Below are 6300 nucleotides of genomic sequence, written 5' to 3' on the forward strand. Positions count from 1 at the left end.
CTGCTTTGATTGAATCATAGAGCCATAGAAAGGTTTGGGTTGGAAAGGACCTTAAGATCATGTAGTTCCTGCCATGGGCAGGGACTACCCTCCCACTAGACTAGGTTGCTCAAGGCCCTGTCCAACTTGACCTTGAACACTTCCAGGGGTGGGGCAGCCACAGCTTCTCAGGGCAACATGTGCCAGTGTCTCACTTCTTTCACAATAAAGAATTTCTTCCTTATATCTAATCTAAATCTACCCTCTTTAATTTTAAAGCCATTACCTCCTGTACTATGACTTTTCAGGGGAGAGTGCAAATGTAGTCACCCACCACAAAAAAAAACTATGCAGTTGACTTTCCTGCATCTGGGGAAATAACAAGGGTCAGCACACCTGAGTACAGTGGATGAAACTCCTCTGTGGAAAACTACATACTTGATCATGGTGTCCCCCTTGCCAGAGAGTACTTAAATTAGTACAATCATCTAGAAACTGAGATTCTATGCAGACAAGTGGTTTACTTGTAGATCTGTATCCTATTCCACAGGAGGACCACAGATACTAGACATTGCCCCTAGTAGTAGCTGAGAATGAACCAACTATGAAATAATGTAGAAAGGATGTAGTCAACGTATAATGTATACCCAGGATATTTAACAGTTTTTGGCTTGGGTTAGAAACAGAGACATTTCAATATGAAATACACAAAATTGTTCAGTGAGAGCCAATGATACGAAACTGGTTTTAGTAGCTAAGAAGGGTAACAGTGGAGAAAGGAGAGTTGAAGGGCATAACCTGATATATATATATATATTACTTGAGAACTCAGCCACAAGCTCTTTCACTGGGGTGGTACAATTTAGAGCTTGTCCCTCAACTCTAGAATTCCAGAAGGAAAATTAAAAGCTAGTGGGAACCATCAGTCTTCTTCAGAGCTCTGCCTACAGCTTCAGTGATTCAAACAACAGCAAAATATGATCACCTATAAAAATTATTCACTCCCTACTCTTACCCGAGAGATTTCAACACACATATGATTGGCAGAAAGGGAAACTATGTGAAGCCAATGCCATTGACAGTATATAGTCAATATAGGAACTAAATTTAATGGAGAAACCATAAAGATAAGGTAATCTGATGTGATCTGTCAAACACATAGTAGCATACTGTTAGAAAGCCGGGTTTCAGCAGCCATCACTGATTTAAATCAAGAAGACTGACCTCGTGCTCACCAACAGTGAAGGGCTTGTTGGAAATGTGACTCTCCAGGTAAGTCTTGGATGCAGTGATCACAAGATGGTCGAATTCGAGGTCCTCAGGACAGTGAGAAGAGCGTGCAGCAAACTCACTGCCCTGGACTTCAAGAGAGCAGACTTTGGACTCTTCAGGAACCTGCTTAGCAAGGTTCCATGGGATATAGCCCTGGAAGGCAGGGGGGCCAAGACTCTTGGTTAATATTCAAGGATCACCTGCTACAAGCTCAGGAGTGTTGCATCCCAAGTAGAAGGAAGTGCTGTAGGAGGTCCAGGAGACCTCCTTGGATGGATAAGGAGATCCTGAGAAAAATTCACAAGAAAAAAGAGGCTTATAAAAGGTGGAAGCAAGGACAGGTGGCCTGGGATGAATACAGGGATGTTGTCCGGGAAGTTAGTGACCAAGTTAGGAAAGCTAAGGCCCAATTGGAGCTAAACTTGGCAAGGGATGTTAAAGATAACAGGAAGGGATTTTATAGGTATGTAGCAGCCAAAAAACAGACTAGGGACAATGTAGGCACCCTCTGGAAACTTTCGGAAGAACTGGCTACACAGGACTTGGAGAAGGCTGAGGTTCTGAATGGCTTCTTTGCCTCGGTCTTCACTGACAAAGGCTCTGACCGCAGCACCCAAGTCTTGGAAGGCGGACGCAGGGACTGTGAAAACCTAGACCTTGGGCCCACTGTAGGAGAGGATATGGTTCGAGACCATCTTAAGAACCTGAATGTACACAAGTCCATGGGACCTGATGAAATCCATCCATGGGTCCTGAAGGAGCTGGTGAATGAAGTTGCAAAGCCACTGGCCATCATATTTGAAAAATCATGGCAGACAGGTGAGGTTCCTGATGACTGGAAAAAGGGAAATATAACCCCCATTTTCAAGAAGGGGAAAATGGGTGACCCGGGGAGTTACAGACCAGTCAGTCTCACCTCTGTGCCTGGCAAAATCTGGGAGCAGACTCTCGTGGAATGCACATGAATTTCCCAGCAGATTCTCTTAGAAGGCACATGAAAAAGAGAAAGCTGCTTGGTGACAGCCAGCATGGCTTCAATAAGGGGAAATCCTGCCTGACCAATTTGGTGGCCTTCTATGACGGGGCTACAAAAGTGATGGACAGGGGTGGAGCAGTTGACGTCATCTATCTGGACTTGTGCAAAGCGTTCGACACTGTCCCACCTACATCCTTGTCTCTAAACTGGAGAGACATCAATTTGATAGGTGGACCACTCTGTGAATAAAAAACTGTCTGGATGGTCGCACTCAAAGAGTTGTGGTCAACGGTTCAATGTCCAGCTGGAGACCCGTAACGAGTGGTGTCCCTCAGGGATTGGTGTTGGGACCGGTCTTGTTTAATATTTTTGTCGCTGAAATGACAATGGAATTGAGTGTGCCCTCAGCAAGTTTGCCGATGACACCAAGCTGTGTGGTTCTGTTGATACGCTGGAGGGAAGGAATGCCATCCAGAGGGACCTTGACACACTTGTGAGGTGGGCTGATGCCAACCTCAGGAAGTTTAACCATGCCAAGTGCAAGGTCCTACACCTGGGTCGGAGCAATCCCTGGCACAGCTACAGGTTGGGCAGAGAAGAGATTCAGAGCAGCCCTGAGGAGGTGGACTTGGGGGTGTTAGTCAATGAGAAACTTAACATGAGCAGGCAGTGCGCACTCACAGCCCAGAATGCCCACCGTATTCTGGGCTGCATCAAAAGGAGTGTGACCAGCAGGTTGAAGGAGGTGATCCTGCCCCTCTACTCTGCTCTCACGTGACCCCACTTGGAGTATTGTGTGCAGTTCTGGTGTCCTCAACATAAAAAGGACATGGAACTGTTGGAACAATTCCAGAGGAGGGCCATGAGGATGATCAGGGGACTGGAGCACCTCCTGTATGAAGACAGGCTGAGAAAGTTGGGGCTGTTCAGCCTGGAGAAGAGAAGGCTGCATGGAGACCTCATAGCAGCCTTCCAGTATCTGAAGGGGGCCTGCGGGGATGCTGAAGAGGGCGTCTTCATTAGGGACTGTAGTGGTAGGACAAGGGGTAACGGGTTGAAACTTAAACAGCAGAGGTTTAGACTGGATATAAGGAATAAATTCTTTACTGTGAGGGTGGTGAGGCACTGGAATGGGTTGCCCAGGGAGGTAGTGAATGCTCCATCCCTGGCAGTGTTCAAGGCCCGATTGAATGAAGCCTTGGGTAACATGGTTTAGTGTGAAGTGTCCCTACCCATGGCGGGGGGGTTGGAACTAGATGATCTTAAGGTCCTTTCCAACCCTAACTATTCTATGATTCTATTATTCTATGATTCCTTTGGCTTTTTCAGTCACCAGGAGTATACACGAGATGCAGCATGGGAATTGCACAGTAAAAGTTTAATTCCAAGAGAGATAAAAATAAAATCTCAGAATCTGTTGTCCTTCTATCCATTGCCCCCCAGTGTCTGAGTATTTCTAGATCACTTTTGTTTCTCCTGTTAAGTTATAAATTAACACATAAATTAAAAGATGAAATTGGGTGCAAAACTTGAGACTAAGAGCTCTTCCTACTAAGAATAAAAGGTACTCATGCCTAAGACTTCATTGATTTCAGTAGTGTATTTGGTGCACCTTTCACTTTCCACAGATTTTTTTTTTTTGCAAGTTCTACATTTCTTTATGTGTGGCATGTGAAATAAACTTCAGTTTTCAATATTTTCCAGGCATGCCATAAACTCAAAAAGTGTGAGACATCTCAGTCTGGAGATCAGAGGAAATGACAGTTTGAAAGAATTTCAGTATGTTGCTCTGTTTTTCATATTTGCTATTCACTCTTTGAAACCTAAGATTAGTTTGAAAAAAGAAAAAAAAACCCAACAAAATGCTAGTTATTAAGCCCAGTGCTTCCATACTGGGTAGTAAACTATTTTCTTAGTTTCTGCTGTCTACTTTTTATCCAAGATTTTCAGCTGTTTTCATTTTCCAAAAGGGCAAAATCAGGTAGATTCTTTAATGGAGACAACCACTAGATAGTACCATTCAGCCTGCAGCCAAGTAAATTCACACTTGATTCAACTGGAATTTTTTTATAATAACATATCCTTCCCTGTTCACCGTAAAAATCACCTGAAGTTTTACCATTACATTCTGTTCTTATGCTAGAGTTTCATCCTTGTGTGTGCTGATCAATACATACTTAAACTTGCATGGACAACCAGAAAAATTCTGAACAGCACTGTCTTCTTACTACACTAAACCCTGTCAGGTTACGTGTTTCAGCCAGTGTTTACTTTCCTATCCAAGCTTGGAAATCACTGAAGTTGAGAAGATTACTCTTCTTCGCTGACTGATGAAAGAATAACAAGAAAGAAACGCAGATGTTTATAAAAGAAAGAAAATTGTATGTTTGTAAAGATAATACCCTGAGAGAACTTACATCAAAAAGAAAAAAAAGTAATAAAACTATAACACTTACTTTTGCAAGTCATAGAAAACGGTGGTACTTGAAAGGACTCTTCATGCTTGATACATTTCTATCTGTCGTGACAAGCTTGCAAAAAAGTAGTTACAGATCGAGAACACTGGGAAAAAAATCTTGTGTAAGATGGAAAATCTAACAAAATAAACCTTAAAATGCGAGAATATGTTAATACAAGCAATTGGTGTCTGTATCACTGTAGATAGTGTCTTGTGCAATATTACCTATGCAGATAGAGATGATACACTTTCAGTTACTGTTCTTAAATTTAGAATCTTCAAATACAACAAATTTTTCAAGTACATACAGCATGATAGCTTTTATTTCCAAAGGGTTCCATGTAGGCTTCAGTAATCAGCTCATTAGAATTTATCCATGTATCAGACTTTTTCCACCTGCATCTCAAGTACACCTCTTACTAAGATCTGACATGATCCTCTGTTAGGCAACACAGGTACTTTCACAGCAATATAATGAACCAGATTACAAAGCAATAGGCCTGAAAAACTCTACACAACTTCAATTTTTCCCTCACTTATTTCTAACTCAGATCAATTTATCCTGTCTGGCTCTTCACATGGCCACACATTGCATAGCCACAAAAAAGCCTATGCCAGCACCCACAGGGAGGTGTTTGAGAATGAGCAACCAACTTCCCTAAGGAGCAGCGATACCTTGTTAACAATATTTTTATCCATTCTTATCAGAAAAAACTCTGCAGCTTTCATATTAATAAGGTGAAACTATCTAATGACACCAAATATTTCCGATCCTAGGTGAACTCTAGAAGCTAATTAATCAGTTTTAAGTAAAACATGGGACCTTTTTTTTTTGCTTTTGTTCTTAACAAAGTACTTTCAAACATTCTGTGAGATGTTCACTACCCAAAACAAAAATACAGACCTAAGAATTGCTGCTTAGAGGCCTAAGGGGTTTTTTTTGGTGGTGTATTTTTTTGGGGGGGGGGGAGGCTGCAATTTTAAGCCCATGGGGCTCAGAATATACTAGAGGAACAGTTTCCTACTTTAGTCTGTCAGATTAAGACTACATCCAGATTTTTATTTCATTTATAATAAAGGTATGGTCTCATTTACAATAATATCCTAGTTTTCCTCCGCCACTTGAGGAAATTGCTTTATTTTGCTTCTAGACTAGAAAATACGTTTCTTTATTTATGTAGAATTCATTCTGTATAACAAGGGACTTTACACAGATTTATGTAGGAAACATGAACACTTGCAGATGCGGAGAGATCATATGATACTTCTGGTTAGGACCATGAGGGATACAGCAGCACCCATAGAAATTCTCTGCTTCAGAGCAAGGAAGATAAAAACGTAAGAATACAGTACTTAACCTGCCTAAAACAATGAGATACATGAATTAAAATTCTATCTTTAAATACTAAACAAAAGTGTAAACCAGAATTGACCTTGTTTATTCAGTGATCATCTATCACTTGAGGTTCTCTCACATGATTTGTCTCATTTGCTAGCTACCTGGGAACACCCACAGGAGCTGTGCTGAAGTTCAGCCATTACACTCCTGGTTCATAAAACGTAAAACTGAAGTTCTGGGCATGCTGAAAGGGCTCAAACAGTTGCTTTCTTATGT

General features: G+C 41.7%; 1 non-coding gene across 1 annotated transcript; it reads right to left on the reverse strand.

Annotated features, from left to right (window-relative positions):
- Nucleotides 1-284: 284 nt before the first annotated feature.
- Nucleotides 285-449, reverse strand: LOC115947460 (U1 spliceosomal RNA). Its single transcript, XR_004081389.1, has one exon. It is a non-coding gene; the product is annotated as a U1 spliceosomal RNA (small nuclear RNA).
- Between the last annotated feature and the right edge of the window lie 5851 nt (nucleotides 450-6300).

Source organism: Melopsittacus undulatus, chromosome Z, assembly GCF_012275295.1.
Source record: "Melopsittacus undulatus isolate bMelUnd1 chromosome Z, bMelUnd1.mat.Z, whole genome shotgun sequence".
NCBI lineage: Eukaryota > Metazoa > Chordata > Aves > Psittaciformes > Psittaculidae > Melopsittacus > Melopsittacus undulatus.